The 21,038-nt window shown below is 40.1% G+C and overlaps 1 long non-coding RNA gene across 1 annotated transcript; it reads left to right on the forward strand.

The window, feature by feature from the left end:
* Nucleotides 1-142: 142 nt before the first annotated feature.
* LOC103106265 (uncharacterized) lies at nucleotides 143-16,722 on the forward strand. The gene is made up of 4 exons (XR_008913700.1): nucleotides 143-666; nucleotides 1,008-1,311; nucleotides 9,736-9,852; nucleotides 16,206-16,722. It is a non-coding gene; the product is annotated as an uncharacterized LOC103106265 (long non-coding RNA).
* The last annotated feature ends 4,316 nt before the right edge of the window (nucleotides 16,723-21,038 follow it).

Genomic DNA, 21,038 nt, shown 5'->3' on the forward strand with positions numbered 1-21,038 from the left:
GGGGGGCTGTCGATTCCCTATACGTCGGGTGGACTTGGGCGCATCCCAGTGGGTTTAGGTTTAGGGTATTGATTTTTTGAAGGGTGGGGTTGAGAGGTGAAGTGGGGGCGGGGGGTTTTCCCTAGGAAGGAGAGAGCTCCTCCCCCTCCCCTTCTCGGTCTCTCCCTCCTACACTTTTTCACTCCCTCGACCCCTTTCTCCTCCCAAACCCTCCTGACCTCCTCAGACTCCGCAAGGGGGTTTGGGAGCGAGAAGGAGAGGGACACAGAGGAGTCTTTGTCATTTGGGGGTGCGCTGCAGGTTTAGGTAACTTTGAACCAACTAGGGAACTTCGGAGATTTCTCAGAGGATTAGGAGAGAGAGGGGCAAAAGACACTCGCACGTGTAGGGCTTATGTGGCACAAAAACATCGAGTATTCGCACACTCGAGGACACATTCATCCCTTACCCCCGGTGAACACCATAAAAGTTGTCTCGAAGTAATTCTTTATAACATATATGTCTATATAGGCATATCGCAGCATGTGTCTATAAATCAGGTTCAACTTTCCAAGGAGATTTGGTTCAAAGACTTATCAAGATTTCTCTTAACCTTCTAGGATGAAATTTCCTCTCGCCTAATTAGGGTCGTCTTACATCCAAAGCATCGCAGCCTAGGACCAGACAGTAAGCAAGGAGTGGGACTGGAAGAACATTCCAAGGCTTCTTTGCCCCAGTGGTAGCAGCGGGAGGGATTTTGTGTAGCATGAGGGCAGATTCTGAAAAATATATTCTAAAATGTTCCCTCCTGAACCGCTCTCCCACCCCTGCCCTCGGGCTTGAGTCGCTGCCCCAAACCCCAGGGCCGGATGAGACACAGGCCACCTGCCGAAGGGACTTTATCCTGAAATCCTCAGTTGCCCCACCTGATTTAGAGATCAAGGCCTCAAACCCGGGGCAAAGGCATTCCCCCCCCTCCTCTCTTCCCCTTCCCCCTCTCCTTTACATTTTTTTTTTATCCAATTCAGGCTCAAGAGCACCCCACCCTGCCTAAGCTTGGTTCTGCAGTTTTTCCTCCCGCCGGCTGAGTTCCCTTGCTCGGGGGAAAGACTGGGGCCGCCGTCTCTTTCTTCTCTTCCTCCCTTTTCATTTCCCACCTTCTAGACCCCCTTGGGTCCCCCACCTCCCAGGTTCTGGAGGGGAAACCTAGGCCGCGCAAACTTGCCTACCCCAAACCGGGCTTTCCTTTGAGCTGCGCACTGCTGAGGACGGAATCGGCGCGTCCTGGAGCTGCGCTCTGCGCGGGAGTTGGGAGCAACGATCCCCGATCAGGTGGGGACTGCGGAGCTGGGTGGAAAGGGTGGATAAAGGTTCCCACTCTCCCTACTCCTAGAAAATAATTATTCGGGGGTCTAAAATCAGTGAAAGACGAGAAGCAGGGCTGACGCTTTTATTTCAAAGAAGCAAGCCAAAGCACTCTTGACCCATAAAGCCAATCCTATAAAAGCAGCCCCATCCGCAGCCTATAAACTACCTCTTAGTCTGCGGCTCCTCTGAGCACTCTCCCTTGGTCCAGCTCCTGACTTCCCCTCCCTTTGCCTTCTCTTCTCCCCACTCCTTCCCTCTCCCTTTTCTTCCATCTCTGTTCCCAAATGCCACCCACCAGCCACAGGATAAAATGCGAAACATGTCCTTCCAGAGGGAAAGAAGGAAAAATTCAGGCTTAGGGTTGTATGGGTTTGTTAGGAAGAGGACCCAAGCAAGAAGGAGATTTCTTCCCTCTCCAGAAACCCTTGGGCTCCTGGAGAGGTAGAGGGCCAGATCTGTGGAGGACACGGTCACTGCCGGGAGAATTCATTGCTTCAATTAGATGAAATCTCAGAGACTCTCTGACCCCCTTTTATGGGCCACCAGCAGAAGACTCATATCTGAGAAAAGCCTTCAAGGATGTCTAGAGAGAAGGGAGACCCAGAACACTGGGATTTTATTCATTAAATTAGAATGTTTCCTCTATTCCCTTCTCTCTCTTCCATCTCCAATATATCCCTTAGAGTCAGGTAGGCCTGTGAAGGCAAAGGGATATTTAGGTTCCTAGTTTTAGGGGGCAAGGGCAAGCAAGACAAGGAAGCTTTCTGCGGTAGAAGAACTCTTGCTTAGCGTTGCTGTTATAGGCTCTTTCCTTTGAATGGATCCCTGCCCTAGGAGCCTCACTGGCTGCCTGAAGGGTAGGGAGAAGTACATAGAAATGGCATTTGTCCTTTAAGGGACCAAAGTGTCCTACAGGAGTAGGACAGGCACTGCAGTAAGGGATAGCAAGGGTCTGGGATTTCCCAGGACAGTCTGCACTATACTGTTATCAGCAGGGAGCCCGAGGCTTTGGTAGCCTTTAGAAACAATTACCATTTCTTCTTCAATATCATAAGCCATGCAGGAACCTTGAACCAGTCAGCTACTGATAATGACTTGAAACAAGGGGAAACCTACTTCTGGAACTCCTTTATCATTTGGGAAAATTAATAACCTGAGCCATCTGCTTTTTTTTAAGTGGGTATCCACACCTTCCTCCCCTCCCTATCTCCAGATTTGACACCAAAAGCCTCAAAAAGGTACTTTCGCTATATCCAGAACACTGAGAAAGGACACTGCTATAAGCAGCCCTGGTGAGAGTGAGTAGATGGTTCTAGTCATCATCTCTCTCAGCTAAATAAAACAAAGCATACTCTTGATAGCTCCCTCCCTCCCTCCCTCTGTCTATCTCTGTCACTCTCTGTCACTCTCTCTCTCTCTCTCTCTCTCTCTCTCTCTCTCACACACACACACACACACACACACACACACACACACACACACAGATACACACACTCATCTACTTAGAACTCCTACACAGGCACACAGGCACCCAAACTCAGACTCTGTCACAGATACAGACATACACACAAACACCCACGTCCCACATATACCTTCACACACCCCTCTCTTTTGCAGCCCTAGACCCAACTGTGGAATCTTCTTTTTACACAGATTAAAGGCACATACTGTGTGGTATGCCAACAGCACTGGAATAATAGCTCACTGGTAGATAGCAGGCTTTTGCGTTGTAGAGTGGTTTTTCTTAGTTGCACTGGGAGGGAGGTAGTATATTATTATCCCCATTTTACAGAGTGAGGAAACAGGCTCATTGAGGCTGAGTTTTTTGGTCAGGGCTATATGTCCATCAATCAATCAAGAAATGCTCATTAAGTGCGTACACTGTGTCAATGTGCCAAGTGCTAGGTCCTGGGGATGCATAGACAAAAATGAAACAATCCCTGCCCTCAGAGAGCTTACATTACAATGTCCACAAATATTTGCATTTATAAAATAAACAGTAATATTTGGGGAGGGAGGAGAAGGCACGAAGGCTTAGTTTCCAGAAAAACTGCATGATATAGAGGAAAGAATACTAGCTTTGTACTCAAAGGATCTGTATTTGAATCTCTTCTCAGATATTTACTAGTAAGTTATTCAATAAGCAATTATTAAGTGTCTACTATATGTCAGGCACTGTGCTAAGTGCTGGGGATAAAAAAACGAGGCAAAAGGAATTCCCTGCTCTTGAGAAGTTTATAACCTAATAGCCATGTGACCCTAAGCCAGTTACTTAACCTGATGTCCAAAGGGGCCTCTAAATTCTAGGGGGACTGGATCTAAGGAGATCCTCAAGTTCCTTCCCCATTCCACTACCTTATTTTAGAGATTCGGGAAACTGAGGCTCAAGGAAGAGAGGGGATTTTTGTTCAAGGTCACAGAGCTAGTCAGTAAAAGAACCTGGACTAGAAGCCAAGACCCCCAGTCATCCCTCTTCCCATTATATCACCCTGCCTCATAAGCAGCTAATTCTGGAACACAAAAGAAAAGGAGGAAAATATTTGGTGACATTACGCTTGTTATTTCTGGTTCATGGGCCAGACAATTAGCTCTTTGACTATTCATCCTGGTTTCATGTCACATATCTCTCTTGTACATTCTCTCTCTGTCTCTGTCTTTGTCTCTGTCTGCCTGTCTGTCTGTCTCTATCTGGATCAAATGAAGGAGACAGAAAGGGACAGTGATGCTCTAGAGAAAGCAGAACTATTGGTCACTCTTACCCAAACAACTGATGGGTCACTGAGATTTACATTTTTATGAAAAAGAGGAAAGAAATTCAACCTAATTCCCCACTTGCACTTCTCTACTTCCCCTCCTCTCTGCCTCCTGCATGTGCCCCAGGTCACTAAGAGATAGTCTAGAAGTAATGAGAAGAGAGCCTGACCTGAAGAGGGATAAGAGGACTTCAGGAATAAGGAACACACCAAAATAGGCCTACTTACTGCCAAGGGAAGCATCTAGGCTTTGGCTTCAGGCTTCCTCAACAAAGAACAGGGCAATTTTATCCCCAGGTCCTTCCAAGAAAGTGGATATAAGGGACATTATTCCTGGGATACAGGCAATAATTTCCATCAGTGAAGCTCTAGGCCCTACCACAGAGAGTTATATCTATTCTCCTCCTCCCATTGACTCCAGTCTTAGCTTGATCTCTGGGACACTTGGATTCTGCCAAAAAACTCCTGGCCCATATATGAGAGAAAAAAAGCATCTTCCTTCCCCTCATCCATTTGAGATATAGTTGAGGATGAAGGCATTTAAAGAATGAAGGACAAAGTTCAAGTTGAATACAATTAAGTACAAAAACCACAGAATTTCCAACCTCAGGAAGGCATAGAGAGCTCTTGTTGAGAATTTCTTTTCTTGGCTCAGTGGAAAGAATGTTGTATTTAGAATCAGAAGACCTGGGTTCAAATCCTAATATTGCTACTTACTACACATGTTACTTTCAGCAACCCATTTACTTTATTTAGACCCCAGTTTCCTCATCTGTTAAGATAGGGAGACATTTAGACTAGGTGACCTATAAGGATCCATCTAGCTCTAAATCCATGGTTCTAGTCCTTGCCATGACCCATCTTTGAGTCAGTGTTCTGTAGCAAAGTCACATTACTTCACTTCATGTAATCTATATTCTAGCAAAGTCAACCTGCTTGCTATTTATTCCCTGAATTTAGCATTCCCACTCTTTGTGCCTTTACAGAGACCATAGTATGCCACATCCCTGGGATACACACACACTCCCTCCTTGCTTCTACTTCTTAGAATTCTTAGCTTCCTTTAATGCTTTAATGCCACCTTCTACAGGAAGTCTTCCCTGATTATCTCTCCCACCTCAAATACAGCTCTTAGTGTTATTCCCTTCAGGTTATATTTATTTATTTTCATACTTGTATCTCCTCTAGTTGAATGTAAGCTCCTTGAAGACAAGGACTATTTCTCATTTTTTCCTTGCAACCCTAGCATCTAGTGCAGTAGTTGGGCCTAATAGAAAATAAATGCTTCTTGAATTGAATGGAATGCAATTCAATTGGAAGGGACCTCAAGAAACCTACTTCATCCTGTATCAGAGCAAGATCTCTTCCTCTAGCTGACCAACAAATGGTCAATCAGCCTTCATACTGATTGTAATTTATACTGATAAGTAATTTATTGTTTTCTGAGGAAGTTCATTCTTCTTTAGGAGAACTCTAATGATCAAGAAACAGTTCCTTAAATGGAGCTGATATCTGCCTCTAAAGATTTCATTCTTCTTAGTTCTGCCCTCCTGGACCAAGTAAAACAAATCTAATCCCTCTTCTACATGACCTCCTGGCAAGTCCTTAAAGACAGTTATTTTTTTTTTATTCATCCTCAAGTCTTATCTTCTCCTTGCTTAACATCTCTGAGTTCCTTCTACCAGTTCTCATATGGCATGGCTTTACAGCTTCCAGCTTAAAAATATTTCTAGGCTTACTTTATCCCATTGAAAAGGCTAGAATAACTGCCATCCCTTGGGTCCAATTACCATTTCACCTGCAAAATCTGAATGAGGAACCTGGGGCAAATTGAAATGAAAGAGGAGGGAGAAGATTGGTACTTCCCTTATCTACATCATTGGCAAAAAGGAAAAAGCAGAAATTAGGTAATTGATCTCTAAAGACTTTTTCATCAGAAACCTGGGGGACACCATCCTGGAATTTAGAGATTCTTCAGATCTCCATCTTCATTGTCATTAATAAGTTATTATTGATCAGAGAATTGCAACACTGGCTTGTAGTCCCAAAAGGTAAAAGAGTGGGCTTTGACTTCAAGGAATTTAACCGTCTAAAGAACTGTTTTGAGATATGACCAATCATGGTACCACCCAACACACAGAGATAAACACATATCCACAGATGCTTAGAATTTTAGTTCTGGGAGGGGCTGTAGAGATTATTTAATTCAACTTCCTCATTTTACAGATGATTTCCCAGAATTCAAATCTAGCCTCTGACAATTACTAGCCGTGTGACCCTGGTCAAGTGACTTGACCTCTGTATGCTTCAGTTTGATGAAATACGTTATCTCTTTCTGCTTACTTCCTGACCCAGGACTGTTCCCCCTTGATTCTTGAATCTTGTCTTGTGGACCTGTAGTGACTGATTCTGATTTGTGAATCTGGCCTGAATTGTTGACAAGTCTTGCTCTGACGTTTGGTTTCTAGAGAAGGGAATCTGATAACCTGTCAAAAATCCGGCCATCCCCAAAAAATGACATAGTTGGGCCGTTGCCCCAAGCTGGTTGCTTTGGGAATTCCGCAATGCTTGCTCTTGGGCAATGACTCAGGGAGGCAGCCAGATGTGAAGAAAAGGAAATCGTTCCAACTTCATGCTAAAATAGATCTGAAACAAACAAACAGGTTTTGCAAAGATTTGCAAATTATAGATGACCACATAAAATATGTTCTATAGCTTTAGTAAGTGAAATACAAAGTAAAGCGCCCATGAGGAGTGCTTAATTCTCTGCTAATTGACAAAGATGTTTGGTCAATGTTGGGAGGGCTGTAGGAAAAGTGGCATACTGATATTGGTGTAGAGCTATGAAAGAGTTTAACTCTTCTAGATTTTACATATGAATTATGCAAGAAAAGTGATTTGGATTCAGCAATAAGCGTTCTGGGCATGTACTCGGAGGAAGTTTTAAAAAGAAAGAAACAAATGTCTCCTCTATACTAAAATATTCATAGCAACACTCAAAGCAAGTGGTTATTGATTGTGATATGGCTGAAAAAAGTATAGTCTATGAATGTAACAGAATAAAATTATGCAATAAAAATGACAAGTATAAAGAAACTTGGGAAGATTTGTATGAACTGATACAGAGCAAAACAAACAGAACCAAGTAAACAAGGTTAGATACAACAACTATAGCAATGTAAATTAAGAGCTCTGAATTCTGACTACTGGAAAAACCAATAAAAATTCTTAAGAGATAAAGAAACACATCTCCTCCTTCACAGCAGAGAGGTGCAGGATTACTAGGACAGAATGCAATATACATTGCCAGAAAAGGTTTTTGTATCAGATGTCTTTACTTCATTGTTTTTCTTTGTCATATGGAATGATCTGAGGTTTAGGGGTGGTTGGTGGTAATAATTGTTAAGAACAAAATAAAGGACAAAGAATAATTAATAACTTAATAATAATTAAAAAATAAAACTTTTATTTTTTAGGGGGAAAAAATCAGACCTGATACTCCTTTGTTTACAATCCGTCCATAAGTCTTCCCATGTGACTCAGGCACAAACTATTCAATTTCCCACACATATCTACACACACACACACACACACACACACACACACACACACAAACGTGTGCATCGTATATGCACCCCCCCCAATATATTTTCCTCTTCTAGGTTGCATATATAGTGTACTTGGAGTTTATTTGAATCTGGTGTTACGAGTATAAAAATGGACTGGAGAGAGAAGACATTCCCTCCAAATATCTTTCTCTGAGGAAGCAGTAGGAACAATCGAGAGAACAGATGGGGGAGGGAAGATGTTAACTGCAGTTTTATAGCACTGTAGCATGTTTTTAGCATTATAAAGCACCCTCTTCACAATAACCTTAAGAAATCAGTATTATTGTCATTCCCATTTTACAAATGAGGAAGCTGAAGCTGAAAAGAAAGAAGTACAACAACCCTGTTTAAGCTCACAGAGCTATTAAGTATCACTGCTAGGACTTGAATCTAGGTCCTCAGACCAAGTCCAAGACACTTCCAGAAAACTGAGGTTCAAAATATGTTATAGGAAGGTAGGGGCATGTTGAGTTTTATTTGTCTATCAGAGAGACTTTATGTTTTTCTTGGGAAATCTTTCTAAGGAATGTAGATGCCCTGAAATAGAAGAATGGCTAAATAAATTGTGGTAAGTGAATATGATGAACCACAAGAAATGATGAATATGAAGAATAAAGAGAAACGTGTGAAGGAATATATGAAGGAAAGTAGAGCTAAATAAGCAGGATTAAGAGACATTAAACAATGGCCACAAAATATATATTTATTTTAAAATTATAATTTAAAAAATTACAATAGAAACAAATTTTTAATGATTGTTATCTGACATTTTGAAATCCAGAAACTCTCTCTCCTTCCCTTCCCTCCTCCCCAAGACAGTAAAGACTCCGATATGGGTTATACCAATGCTGCCATTAGTTCTCATGCCCTGAAAGAAGACACATATTAACATACAAGAAAAACTCAGAAAGAAAATAAAGTGAAAATGCTATCTTTGGTTTGAATTCAGGTTCCATTCTCTGGCTGTGGATAACATTTTTCATCATGAGTCCCTTGAGGTTATCTTGGAACCTTACATTTCTGAGAATAGTTTGGTTCTTCACAGTTGATCATTGTACAACATTTCTGTTATATATACAATGTAATGACCACAATAATAACAAGAAAAGCAAGATTGTCACTGAGAACTCTTTTTAATTGAAAAATCTTATTTAATTAATTAATTTATAATATTTTTCCATGGTTATATGATTCATGTTCTTTCCCTCCTATCCCCCCCCCCCATAGCCAACAAGCAATTCCACTGGGTTTTACATGTGCCATTGATCAAGACCTAAGAGTCTACATCCCCAATCATATCCCCATCAACCCATGTGATCAAGCAGCTGTTTTTGTTGTGTGTTTCTACTCCCACAGTTCTTCCTCTGAATGTGGATAGCATTCTGAGAACTCTTAACTATATGGGGATCAAACATAAGTTTGGAGGGCTAATGGTGAAACATGGCTCCCACCTTTACCTTGAGAGGTAATGCATTACAGGGACAGAATGAAATGGACGTTTTCAAATAACGGTGAATTTGTTTGCTTTGCTTGATTATTTGTCACAGGGGAGGATTGAAAATTGATAATGATTTTAAGAAAAAGAAAAACATCTTTTCCAGAAGAGGCTTCTCCTGGATGGGGCTCTGGGTCTGCATGCATCTGGGCATCATCAGTATCATCAGCCCTAGCCCTGCAGCATCCATCCCACAAATAAAGCCAATGGGGCTTAGAGATAGATTCCAAGAGGAGTCTTTATTTTCAAGTTCTTCCTCTCAACCTCTCTGTTCCAGATCCCTGTAAAACTCAGAGTTTAATTTCCTGCAAGTTACCTGCACAAATGAACCCTGGTAGCTTAGACCAGCACTGTCAGTCTCAAATAGAAATGAGTCTACTATGCCATACTGTGTGGGACACGTATTGACTTTGTTTTAAAAATGTAGTGTTTTTATTTTATTTTATTGTATTGTATTGTATTGTATTGTATTTTTATTTATTTGGATAATTTTTTACCAATGACATTTTAATCTGATTTGGGCTTCACCTAGGAGTGCTCCCAGCAAGACCAGAAGACCAATGGATTAGACCAAGCCCACATTAGTCACAGGCATCCTGGAAACCAAAAGCTGATCTGTCTATAAGTGCAAAGGGAAAGGAGGCTGATGGTACTTCAATTACCTTTTTCTGTTGGCTATGTTTAGCCTGACCAAGAGCTAATTTGCTTAGGTGCTACTATTCACAGATGGCTTATTATTATTATTATGGAATCCTGTATCGTATTGTGGCTCCAAGTACTCGTGTTTTGTGTCTATGCATGTACTGCCCTGAAAGCCGCAGGTAATAGATCCCACATGTAATTGTGTTTGTTTTTAAAAATAAAGGAGGCTGATTCTAATACTCTGTAGGAGAGTTCCCCAAGGGAAATGTAGCAAAGACTATGATGACACAACAATAATTTTGTAGCTCTATGGAAAGCTAGTCAACGTAGGGAAGAGAATACTTGAAGGTCCAATTCTACTATATAGCTCTGTGATTTTATATAAGTGACTTGACTGCTCTTTGCCCCAAGTTCCCCTCAATTGGAAACTGTTGTGAGATGAGGTGAAGAATAGTACAGACTAAGTGGATGAAGTTATTTGAAAGTAGATGTAGAAATGTAAGACATACTTATCATAGGGGCAACTTGGTGGCTCAGTGGATAGACTGCCTGCTCTGAAGACCTGAGTTCAGCTCTAGCCCCAGACACTAGACCCTAGAGAAGTCACTCAACCTCAAGTTATTAGCCCTTACCATTCTTCTACCTTGAAACCAATACTTTTAAAGAAAAGTAAGGGTTAAAAAAAAAAGAAACACTGGTCATTTTACTTTGTTTCCTAGCCACCTCCCAAGTGACCAAGCTGTCTAGATCCAGAAACTAAGCATGAGATGGTTTAACACTTTCATGCTGGGAACCTCTGTCTCCTTTCCCATGGGACTATCTTGCTAAACAGTATTTGCTTCAGTCATCCACCAAATGTAGAAAGAATCAGGTTTGCTTCATTTCTCTCCTAGACCATCTCACCAGGCTGCCTATGTATAATAATTCTCAAGCCTTCCCAGTTCTGGAACTATAATCAAATCTACACCATCATTGCTCTTAGCAAAAGTGCATCATTCAATTCCCCTGTTGCTCTAGACTCCCAATCCTGTGTAATTATCTAAGGCAAATTATCCTACTCTGGTCATACTCCCCAGTAAGTATTTTCTGTCCCTAAAAGAACATAAGCTCCTTGAAGTTGGGGACTGATTTTGGTTTTCTATCTCTAGCACTTAGCATCTCAGCTAAGGCTTTTTCCAAATTGATTTTCTTATTATTGTATCTGTAAGATCTCCTTTTGATAATTTCATTTGTAAGTCATTAAAACTGTAAATTAACTTTGGTGATTTCATCACTTTCATTATATTGATCTGACCCAGCCATGAACATTGAATGTTTCTCTAACTAGTTAAGTTCTTTATTTCTTTAAGGAGCACGCAAAAACTGAATCTATACAAGTATTTTGTGTGCATTGGTACAATGATCCCAAGCTATTTTATGGATTTTGTAGTTATTTAGAATGGGATTTCCCTTTCAATTACTACTGCCTCTTGGATTTTATTATTATAATATGTAGAAATTCTTTTTTTTTTTAACCTTTACCTTCCATCTTGGAATCAATAGTGTGTATTGGTTCTAAGGCAGAAGAGCAGTGAGGGTTAGGCAATGGGGATTAAGTGACTTGCCCAAGGTCACACAGCTAGGAAGTGTCTGAGACCAAATTTGAACCTAGGACCTCCCATTTCTGGGCCTGGCTCTCAATCCACTGAACCACCTAGATGCCCCCTTATGTAGAAATTTTGTTGATTTTTTAATGTTTATTCTGTAGCCTACAAATTTTCTGACACCATTGTCTCAGTTAATAACTGCTGATTCCCTAGGATTTCCTAAATAAGCCATTATATCATCAGCATATAATTATAGTTGTACCTACTCTTTACCTTTAATTTCTTTTAACTTACTGCTATTGCTAGAATTTGTAGCACGATATTAAATAATAACGTGAAGAATAGATATCCTTTTCTTACTCCCCTATTTAATGGGAGTCTAGTGTATATCCACTGTATATCATCCTCACTTTTGTTTTGAATAAATACTTTTAACTTATATTTTTTAAAACATCCCTCTATACTTTATAGAGTTTTTTTGTGTATATAAGTGTTATATACTGGCAAAGACTTTAAAAAAAAAAACCTTTTCTTCCCCCTTAGAAGTAATAGCTAGGAAATGTCTGAGATCAAATTTGAACCCAGGACTTCCAGTCTCTAAGCCTGGCTCTCAAACCATTGAGTCACTTAGATTCCAAAGGTTTTCTATGCATCATTGAGATAAGCATGTGATTTTGGATGTTTTTAAAAATGTATAATTAATATGTTGATTGCTTTCCTAATGTTGAACCATCATCATTGGTGTAAATCCAGCTTGGTGATGGATGATTCCTTGAATGAATTGCTGCAGTCTATTGACAGGATTTTATTGAAAAATTTTGACTTGATATTTATTAATAATAATAGTCTATAGTTGTCATTCTGTACTTTGTACTTCCCCATCTTAGATATTAAGACAATGTATCATAAAAGAAATCTGATAGCATTCTTCCTCTAATTTTGCCTACAATTTGTATAGTGTTGGTATTAATTTTTCTTTAAAAGTTTGGCATAATTTTCCTTCAAATTTATCAGGACCAGGAGTTGTTTTCTTTGGTAGTTCCTCTACCACTAGTTCTGCTATTGAATTAAGATCTCTATTTAATCTTCTGTCAGTTTTAAGTTATTTATATTTTTGAAGATATTCTTCTATTAATATTGTGAGTTTTCTCATCATGTAACTGGACCTAGTAGGTTTCCTTTTCATTTCTTCTTGGTTTTCTTGTGATTTCATTTTGTTTATTTGCTATTTTGTTGATTAGATTTTTTGTTCCCATTTTTATAAGATTGGCTAAAGGTCTATCAATCTCATTCTTTTCAAAGAACCAGCTTTTAGTTTTGTTTAGTATTCCAATAGGTTTTTTCTTCTAGTGTATCTACTTGTCTTCTAATTTTAATAGTTCCTCTTTTGGCTTACTTTAGGTTTATTTGTTGGCTTTTTAATTTAAAATTTGTAATTATGATGCTTTTTCATTCATTCATTCTAGACTAAGAGTTGGCTCTCTAACCCTTGTAAGTACTGATTATAATCAGATTTTCTGAATAACCAACACTCTTCTTTTGAGGACTGTTGGACCTGGACCCTGCCTAGGAAGGCATTCTTCTCTTCATGGCCTCTAAGGAAAGAAGTAAACAGGAGCTGCCATGTACATCTCATCTCCCTGATCCCCTCTTATATAATTCAAAGTAAATGGCACTCAGGCACCATTCAGAGAAACAGCCCCAATTCCTTTGCCCCTTCTGTGATCCACTTTGGTACACTCCAGCTAAAACTTAGCTTAATTAGAAAGCAAATAAAAATGATATTCTTCAGGCTTTTAAGTGGACTGAGACCCTGGGGCATTTTTAAAATGTTTTTAAACAGCCAGAGTATTTGAGTTGTGGAAAAAAATATTAAATCTGTTTTAAAAAACCCAAACAACCTTAGAATTTCAGAAAGTTGGCCTATGTATTTGGGAATGGGGTAAGATGGGTGAAGAAGTTGACTTTGCTCTGAAAAACTCTACCCCTAGAATTTAGAGTCTTCCTTGTCTTCTTTTCTAATTGGTGGGGGCCTGAATGCCCCCAGAACTTGAGAACCCAGAGAGATTGCAACTGTCTTGACTAAATGTTGAACTGCTTGGCTTAAAATCTGTTGCAAGGATTTTTACTTTTAGGTAAATAGATTTTTTTTTTTAGCCTAGAAAACAGTCTTCCTGTGTTGCATGGCTACCAATTGTCCCCTTGTCTTCCCACCATACTTCAGAGTAGAGAGGGCTTTTTCTAAGGAATCACTCGGCTTCTGTCACTCCTGAGCTTACTTTCCATGGCTCCCTATTGTCCAAAAGCAGCCTAAACAACACTTAAATTCCTCTATGTAATATTTTAAGTCCTCTACCATCATAGGATCATAAATTAATAATCATGAAGCCAAGTAACTTAACTCTTTTAGCCTCAGTTTCCCAGGAAACTGGAAGTTTCTCAGGAAGGAAGGAAAGAGATAAAAAGAAGGAAAGGGAAAGCTTTTGACCAAACACACACACACACTCACCCTTCCCCCTAGAGACCAACATGGTTTTTTGTACAACTCTGGCTCAGCCCAATACCCCCACCTCTGTGACTTCCATTCTATTCCCCCATCCGTGCTTGGGACTTTATAAGATCATGGCAGAGAAAATGTCTTCTGAGGAGGTAAGGCTCCTAGGCAGAATTTTCAAGAAAACTTCTAACTTCCCATGGGGAAAATGTTGCAAGTGCCTGCCTCAGCCTTGTGAGTCTGACTCAGTGCCCAGTGGCCCTCTGGGGAGATCTCAGAATCTTAAAAACAGAAGGACAGCAAAGTGTCGCCTCCTACTCCTCTAGAGGAATCCTGTCTAGGTCATAACCAGCAGGTGACCACTCAGCCTCTGCTTAAACAATATCAGTGATAGAAGTTCACCAGGAGCTTGGCACAGTGGATGAAGTACCAGGCCTGTAGTGGGGAAGATCTATCTTCCTGAGTTCAGATCTGGTCTCAGGTACTTACTAGCTATGTGACTCTGGGTAGGTCACTTTACTGTTTGCCTCAGTTTCCTCATCTATAAAATGAGCTAGAGAGGAAAATGGCAAACCACTGTAGTATCCTTGCCCAGAAAACTCCAAAAGGGCTCATGAAGAGTCAGACACAATTAAAACACTTGAACAAAAACAGAGTTCATTACTTATGGAGAGCAGATTCCAGAGTCAAGAATATGTGTTCAAATCTTACCTCTGACTCATGCTGGCCACATATCTCTGGGCAAATCACTTATCTCAATATTCTGGGCACTAGAAATTGCAGAGAGGTGCCAACCTGAATAGGGTGGGAGAGATCCCTCTCCCTTTCTTATACGGAGCTGAAACCTGTGATTTCTACCCATCAGGCCTGATGCCTAACTTAGGAGCTAAACAAACTAGAATAAGTCTTATTGCCTCTTGTGCATGACAGCTTTTCAGATTGAAGTGGAAACAAAACCAAACCAAACCTGGATTTGAATCCCAGATTTGCTATTTCCTGTGTTACCTAAAGCAGATTAATAAACATTTTTGAGTTACTGAAATATAAGATACTTGATAATAGTTAGCATTTATATGGAGCTTTAAGCTTGCAAAGTGCTTACCAATATCTCTTTTTATCCTCACAACGATCTTGGGAGGTAGGTGCAATTTTACAGATAAAGAAACTGAGGCAAATAGATTAAGTGACTTGCCTGGTTACCTTTCAGCTAGGAAGAGTGTCTGAGGTCTGATTTGAATTCAGCACTTTCTGACTCCAGGTCCAGAACTGTACCATCTATCTGTCTCTTACCTGTTGAGAATATTTCATTTTTATACTTGCATCCCCAGTGCCTAGCATAGGGCCTTAATGAATGTATAAAAAAGGCAAAAGAGAGGACTTAACCTCAAGGAGCTCACAATCTAATGGAAATCAGATTGTTTTTTGGTCATTTTAAAGTTGTATTTTACTCTTCATGACCCTATTTGGGGATTTTCTTGGCAAAGATACTGGAGTGGTTTACCATTTTCTTCTCCAGCTCACTTTACAGGTAAGGAAACTGAGGCAAACAGGTTTAAATGACTTGCCTATAGCCACACAGTTAGTAAGTGTTGGAGACCAGATTTGAACTTAGGAAGGTGAGTCTTCATGACTCCAGACCCAGCATTCTCTCCACAGTACCACTTAGCTGTTCTTCTGTATTTTACATTAAACTATTCAACATATTCTTTTTTTTAACTCTCACCTTCCATCCTAGAATCAGTACTGCATATTGGTTCCAAAGCAGAAGAGCTGTAAGGGCTAGGCATTTGGGGTTAAGTGACTTGCCCAGGGTCACACCGCTGGGAAGTGTCTGAGGTCACATTTGAACCCAGGACCTCTCATCTCTAGGCCTGGCTCTCTATCCACTGAGCCTCCTAGCTTCCCCCTATTCATCATATTCTGAGAAGGGATCTGTTGGCTTCAGCAGATTGCCCATGACACAAAAGAAGTTCAAAACCCCCTGATCTAATTCATTCCCTTTATTCTACCCATGTAGGTAAACTAAGGCCAAAAAGAGTCAAATAACTCATCCAGATCACAAAGATAGTAACTGACAATTCTAACCAGTTCCTCTGACTTCAAGTCCAATGTGACATTAGGATCCTTTCAAATTCCAACTCTATGATGCTATGAAACAGGAAGACAGTTATCATTTCTTTAGTAGAAGCCATCCTATCGCCATCTGTACAATCCCATATTCCTGTTCTTATATTCCCAAAGCCCTATCCCTACATTCACTTCTATTTCTCTTCTCTTTAGTCTTATACTGGAGTCCATAAACTACTTTAAAAACAATTTTTAGCTGGAAAAATCTACATGAATTGATGCGGAGTGAAATAAGCAGAACCAGAAGAACAGTGTACAGGAACAGCGAAATTGAGGGATGACCAACTGTGAAAGACTTGGTTCCTCTCAGCAATCCGATGATCCAGGACAATTCTGAAGGATTTAGGACAAAGAATGCTGTCCATCTCTAGAGGAAAAACTATTGGAGTCAAATGCAGATTAAAGCATACTATCTTCCACATTTGTATACTTATAGTTTTATTTGGGGGGTTGATTTTATACGAGAATTATCTTACAACAATGTCCAATATGGACATAAATTTTGCATGATAATACATGTATAACCCAGATCAAATGGCTTACCCTCTCCAAGAGGATAGAGGGATGGAAACTATTTGGATCTTATACTTTTAGAAAATCTATGTTGAAAATTGTTATTACATGTAATTGGGAAAATAAAATATCTTTGAATAAAATTATTTAAAACTTTTTTATGTCTCTCTTTTTTAAATCCTTATCTTCTGCTTTAGAATCAATACTGTGTGCTGACAGAAGAGCAGTAAGGGCTAGGCAATAGGAGTTAAGTGACTTGTCCAGGGTCACACAGCTAGGAAGTGTCTGAGGCTAGCTTTGAATGATAACTTTCTTTCAATAGAATTGTTTTCCTTCATAATTCAATGTGTTTTATTTTGTTCCTTTAAAAAACGTTATTCTGAGAAAGGCTCCATAGGCTTCCCCAGACTGTCAAGGGGGTGGGGGAGTCCTTGGGGAAAAAAAAAAAGGTAGGAACTTCTGACTTGGTTCCTCTTTGTGGAATGAATGGTGAACCAGAGAAGGGTATTCAGCTTTAGCCCCAGATTCCCCCAGAAGGGTGAGAAGGAAACAAGTAAGTTTCTCTCCACCCTTAGGGCCTTCCAGCATCAATAGTTTCACATTTCCACCTAGCTCTGAGCCAGAACAAGCAAAAATTGTTTTGTAAACCAAACAGCTCTTCCCAAGGATCCCCAGCTGAGGAAGGAGGTTCTATTTTGACAGTGAAGGATGAACAGCCTGTAGACAGCTCTAGCCTGGGTGGCTGGGAGGCTGCCTATTATTTCTCCTTCATCTCCCCACAACCGGTACCTAGGGGAAAAGGGCAAAAGTAAAATTTTGCATCCCATCCAGAATGCAAAATAGAGCAGTCACAGGGACTCAGCAACTTGATTATTCTCCAGGAAAGTTTGATGCGGGTAGGGGAGGAAGACCTAGGGAGCACAGCAGATATTACTGACCCCCTCCCCGCCCTTGGCAGAATTGGAAAGTCTAAGTTCTCTCTACTGTCTTCGAATCCTCTTCATGTCTCACCTCCACACCTGATACACCCTCCCTCCTCTTTACCATGTCTGCTTACTTCATGAGTAGACCAAATCAAGCAATTAAACTTTAAAGCTAGAAGGGACCTTAGAACTCATGCAATTCACCCTCCCTTCATTTGAAACAAGAAACTGAGTTACAGAGAGAGAAATGCCTTTCCCAAGGACACATAATTAGATAGTGACAAAGCCTAGAACCTTCAACAAGGGAAGACTCAAGATCCAACCCATCCCTCCAAAATGGTTGAGTCTTTGAAGTTGTGCTGAGGACTTTTCTTCCCCAAGTACTCCAGCATTCTTCTTCACTTTCTCATAGGGACCCATTCTATTTTTGGAAGATATTGCCTCCAAGACCTTATTCCCCCACCCCAAAAGAGCCAGAACCAACATGAGATGAAAAGAATTTGCTTCCTTGGTGAGGCAATTAGCTTGATAACTCTCATGAATCTTCACACTCTCTTCCATATTGGAATGACGTGTCCAAAAGGCATGTGGTAATTTGTGGGCTTCTGGAACCTTGACAAATATCCTAGCTGTGTAGTGTCCTTTTTATAATCAATTTATTAATTAGGCTAGCAGTAACCAATAGACTGGGTCAATGGTCTCTCCAAATGATCAAAGACTTGTGGAATGTTTTAATAAATATTCTTCTTCAGGCTCTGTTACTAACTCCTTGGACTTTCTTCATCAAACTACAGTAGCCTTTTGGAAATTAATTCTGCCCTTTCAGTTCAGACTCAGATTGGTCAATTCCTCCCTGAATCTCCATTGTAGAGGAAGTGCCCAGGCCAGTCATGTCTTCATTCATCTCCAGAGTCCATTACTGACTCACTGGAATCCCCACCACCACCACCACTGACTTCCTTCCCTTTTTCTTTCTCCTTACTTTCTATCTTAATAACAACTCTAGGACAGAAGGACAAGGGTTAGGCAAAGTGGGAGTAAGTGACTTGTCCAGGGTCACACAGCTCAGAAATGTCTGAGGTCAGATTTGAAACTAGATCCTCCTGACTCCAGCACTATGCACTGCTCTACCTGGCTGTCTTGCTCCACTTCTTTTTTATGTGCTGCCTTCTCTTCATCAGAATGTAAACTTCTCAAGGGAGGAGACTGTCTTTCTTTTTGTTTGCATTTGTATCTCCAGCATTTAATACAGTGGCTGGAACATTTTTTTCAAAAGAAAAAAAAAAACTTGTTCAGTTGTGTCCAATTCTTCATGGTCCCATTTTGAGGTTTTTCTTGGCAAAGATATTAGAGCGGTTTGTCATTTCCTCCTCCAGCTCATTTGACAGATGAGAAAACTGAGGCAAATAAGGTTAAGTGACTTGCCAAGTCATCTAGCTAGTAAATATATGAAGCCAGATTTAAACTCAGGAAGATGAGTTTTCCCAACTCCAGGCCAGGCACTCTATCCACTTCACCACCTAGATGACCATCTGGCACATAGTACATGCTTAATAAATTCTTGTTGATTAAATGACATTCAGTTCAACATATATTATGTGCGTCATGTATTCAAGGCACTGTGCTTGGTGGTAAGGATATAGCCATAGAAAACACTATATTTCTGCCCTCAAGAAGCTTATATTCTTCTACAGTCACCTACAGAAAGTATATAGATATGTATGTATGTATCTTTATGTATGTCTTTCTAAAATTCACAGACCCACAATTAAGAACCCTATCTTAGAGGGCAGCTGGATGGCTCATGGATTGAAAGCCAGGCCCAGAAACAGGAAGTCCTGGGTTCAAATCTGTCTCAGATACATCCTAGCTGTGTGACTCTGGGCAAGTCTCTTAACCCCTATTGCCTATCCCTTACTGCTCCTCTGCCTTGGAACTAATACCCAGTATTGATTCCAAGACAGAAGATAAGAGTTTAAAAAAAGTAACCCTATTCTAGAGGGAACAGGAAGCCACCAAAAGTTTTTGTGGAAAAGGTAACAAGGTAAGATCCATTCATTAGGAAGATTATTCTGGCATCTATTTGGTTGGCTCAAATTTAAAAGTTCTATTAAGTGAATACCAGAATCTTATACACAGACAACATTTTCTCCTAAGAGAAGCCCATTATATACATTGCTTCTATTGTTTCTTTAAAGCTATCTTTATCTTGTCATCCAGGAAGAGGGACATGATAGAAATCTATCATTAATAAATCCTTCAGTCTTTCTCTGAATGAAGGAAGTACAGCCAAAGTTCACAGAGGGCTTAGCTAACCCATTCTCTGTAAGTCTTTTTGTTTTCTCCCAGGCTCTAGGTCAGGTCCCTTTTCTGCACAGTACCTCAGAGAAGGGACAAAAATCTTGAGAATTGATGGCTTTAAGCTTCTCAGGACCTGGGGGGAAATTAAAAGGAAAGTGTTCTGGGAAGTGAATTAAGGACTTCTAATTCTAAATTATGGAAGAGGGTAACCTAAGACCTGTTCAGAAACAAAAGCATTAAGTTCTATCAGAGGGAAGCAGTCAACTTTTAGGGTAAAAGAATAGGCTAGAAAAAGGCTGATCTCAAGAAAATCATCTACATTTTGCTACCCAAACTGTCTTGGACTCTTTCAGGTGTTTCTTTTCCTGCCATGGAACAAAACCCCAGTTTACACTGCCATCCTACAATCACTCCTCACACATGTATCCAGATGTGCACAATTTATTTTTTTATTTAGAATATTTTTCCATGGTTACATGATTCATAATCCCCCCCCCCAGCTGACAAGCAGTTCCACTGGGTTATACATGTATCATTGTTCAAAGCCCATTTCCACATTATTCATGTTTGCATTAGAGTCATCCTTTAACATCAAAACCCCAATCATATTCCCATGACCCATGTGATCATGTTTTTCTTTTGTGTTTCTACTCCCACAGTTCTTCCTCTGGATGTAAATAGGGTTCTTTCTAGTAAATACCTCAAAATAGCTCTGGATCATTGCATTGGTGCTAGTAGAGAAATCCATTACATTTAATTGTACCACAATGTATCAATCTCTGTGTATAATGTTCTCCTGGTTCTGCTCCTCTCACTCTGCATCAATTCCTAGAGGTCATTCCAGTTCACATGGAATTCCTCCAGCTTACTATTCCTTTCAGCACAATAATATTCCATCCAGATGTGTACAAATTATAACTTGTGTGTCCCATGTAACTTCAGTATTGGTGCTTCACTCTGTAACCAGAAGCAAAGGGGATCTGTGAACTTAGATGGGGAAAGAACAAACTACATTTTAATTTTCACTAACTTCTAAACTAATTTAGTTTTTCCTTTAATTATTTTTTTATTAATTTTTAAACAAGTATTTTAAAAATTAGTCCTTATTAATACACCTTCTCTCATTCTTTTGAGAGGGGTCTTTGGCTTCATCAGACTATCAAAAAGTAACATTGACAAATACTAATTTACATGAACTGATGCAAAGTGAAATGAGCAGAACCAGAAGAACAGTGAACACAGTAACAGT

The sequence above is a fragment of the Monodelphis domestica genome, chromosome 7 (assembly GCF_027887165.1).
Source record: "Monodelphis domestica isolate mMonDom1 chromosome 7, mMonDom1.pri, whole genome shotgun sequence".
Classification (NCBI taxonomy): Eukaryota; Metazoa; Chordata; class Mammalia; order Didelphimorphia; family Didelphidae; genus Monodelphis; species Monodelphis domestica.